At 41.5% G+C, this 2,674-nt stretch overlaps 1 non-coding gene across 1 annotated transcript; it reads right to left on the bottom strand.

Annotated features, from left to right (window-relative positions):
• Nucleotides 1–1,686: 1,686 nt before the first annotated feature.
• Nucleotides 1,687–1,762, bottom strand: TRNAA-CGC (transfer RNA alanine (anticodon CGC)). The gene has a single exon. It is a non-coding gene; the product is annotated as a tRNA-Ala (tRNA).
• Nucleotides 1,763–2,674: the final 912 nt, after the last annotated feature.

The raw sequence follows: 2,674 nt of genomic DNA, 5'->3' as shown, positions 1-2,674 counted from the left end.
CTGATTATAAGGTACACTGCTATTAGATGTTCCACTAAAAATTTGTGGCTAATTAAACTATAACCCAAAGTTCTCCTTTAATTAGAATTTCTATTTATGCTTATCAGAAGATATTATTCTAGACACATTTAAATAATATGTCACCTTTGGGTGAACATAAAAAAAAATGAACAAAATAAGTTGATTAAAGTAATTCTAAAACTTCCACATGTTCAGAGTTCAGCTGGGAGTGAGTGGAACAAGAAGCAGCAGAAAGGGCTGGTAGAGAAAATGATGAGACTTTGGGCTGTTAGGAGAGCAGAAATGTAGGGCCAAAGTTGTAGGCAGACATGTACTTACAGGATGTTTTGGGAGGAATATTGGTGATGTTGATGAGAATAATCCACAGAGGACAAAGGGAAAAGAGGCAGAAGAGGCAGATCCCAGAGAAAGTAGGAGGGGATGTGAGCCTGCACTGGTGTGTGTATTGTTTTCTGATAGGAGAAGGGACTCCCCTTTTTTTGAAAGGGCAGAAAGAAGAAGTGAGAGCTGATTCAGGCAACGTTTCATTCTTAAGTTTCCTAGTCTCTCAACTGAACATGAGGTAAAGTCATCAGAGAAATTGTAAGAAAGAGGTTACTAGAGATTTGAAAAATTGAAAAGAGTTATAAAATAATTTTCACAAAAGGGCAAAAATGTATCTGATTAAAACACTTATAGTTTTGTTGGACAGTTGGACAGGACTATTGGAGACTCTTTGCATGCTGGGGGGGTCTAGCAACTCTTTCCTGTGTGGGACAGGCCAGATGTATATGTTTAAATTTTTCCTGTGTTAGTGTCTGCACAGCAAAGACCTTAGGAGAAACATTAAGGAAGTCAGGTTAATCACAAGGAAATAACTGTAATAAAGTACTGAACCACACTTTCCAAGCACTTACTATGTACTAATCTTTGTTTTAAACACTTGCATGAATTTACCAGTTCAGCACTTAAGATAATACTGTGAGGTAGGAATTATGACTAGCATCCCCATTTTATAGGGGAAGAAACTAAGACACTAGGAAGTTAAATAAAGTATCTAAAGTCACACCAGTAAGTGAGAGATCCTCAGATCAAAACGTGGCAATCAAGATCCAGAGACGGTATGAGAAACCCCTGTGTGACAGTTCTTCAAATATAATGCTTAATCCTGTGATTCCAATAAAATATAATCAAAAATAGGGAAAAGAGAAGACTGATGGATGGGGAAAACAATGTGTGGTCATTGAATTAGAACATTTGATAAAATCCTTAATCCTTGCCAGCCATTTTGGGTTTAGATTTTCACCTACGTGTGACCAAAAAATAAAAATAATGTTATACCAAAATTAAAGATAATCAGATTTGTGTGTGTGTGTGTGGGGGGGTTGTGTGTGTTTTTTTTGTATTTTTCCGAAGTTGGAAATGGGGAAGCAGTCAGACAGACTCCCGCATGCGCCCAACCGGGCTCCACCCTGCAGGCTCACCAGGGGGCGATGCTCTGCCCATCTGGGGCATTGCTCTGTCACAACCAGAGCCATTGTAGCGCCTGAGGCAGAGGCCACAGAGCCATCCTCATCGCCCAGGCCAACTTTGTTCCAATGGAGCCTTGGCTGTGGGAGGGGAAGAGAGAGACAGAGAGGAAGGAGAGGGGGAGGGGTGGAGAAGCAGATGGGCGCTTCTCCTGTGTGCCCTGGCCGGGAATCGAACCCAGGACTCCTGCATGCGAGGCCGATGCTCTACCACTGAGCCAACCGGCCAGGGCCAGATTTGTGTTTTTTTAAAAAAAGTCATGATGCTTCTGTGGATAAGGGGTTGAGGACAAATAAGACTGGTGCACAAAGACCCTTTAGATGGCTCTTCTAACAATTTACTGGAAAGTTAATGCCACACGAGGAGGTGTGGGAATGAAAAACAATGAACATAAAGGAGAGACACTTAAGAAGTAGAGACAATGGGACATTAGGTTCGATTGGAGGAAAGCAGGAGCCACGGAAGAGTCTCAACATTTTCAGTAATTTAACTGGATGTTGGGTCCTTCTATCAGGATAGAAACAGAAGTTAGAAAACTGGAAGTGAGAATATGTTTTTAACTTGGGACATTTTGTGTTGGAGATGCCCAAGGGCTATTGCAATGTAAAGCTTTAGTTGGCATTTGGTTACATGAATATGAAGTACAGCGAAGAAATCCAGGTTGTATTTAAATAACACTAAAAGTTATCAGCTTGTTGGTTGTAACTGAAGTCACAGAGAGGATGTGCTCATCGAAGGGCATAGTGACTGGGGGAAGGGATTAAGACAGACATCTGAGATGGGCTCAGGAGTTGGAGAAAGCAAGAAAGAAGGAGAAGGAGGACTGGTTAAGAAAGGCAGGAGAGTGATGAGAAGGGTTTGAAGTCATGGAAGCAATGAGAGGAAACGGGTCAAGAAGCAGGAACTGACCAAGTACTGCAGAAGATCAGTAAAGATAAAGTTAAAAGTGTCCACTGAATTTATTGACAAGGAAATCATTGGTGACCTCAAGGAGAGGCCTTACGTTGAAACCAAACGGTAGATGGTGGGTTTTACGGGCTAAAGAAGGACAGGAAGGTAAAGAGGCAGAGACAGCAAGTATAAACAAGCCTTTGATGAGGTTAGCTAAAGTGGAGGAAAAAGAGCTATAGTTAGTGGAGTCAAG

This window comes from Saccopteryx leptura, chromosome 4, assembly GCF_036850995.1.
Source record: "Saccopteryx leptura isolate mSacLep1 chromosome 4, mSacLep1_pri_phased_curated, whole genome shotgun sequence".
Classification (NCBI taxonomy): domain Eukaryota; kingdom Metazoa; phylum Chordata; class Mammalia; order Chiroptera; family Emballonuridae; genus Saccopteryx; species Saccopteryx leptura.
Note: the sequence above shows the minus strand (reverse complement) of the source record. Positions and strands in the feature narration are given on the sequence as shown.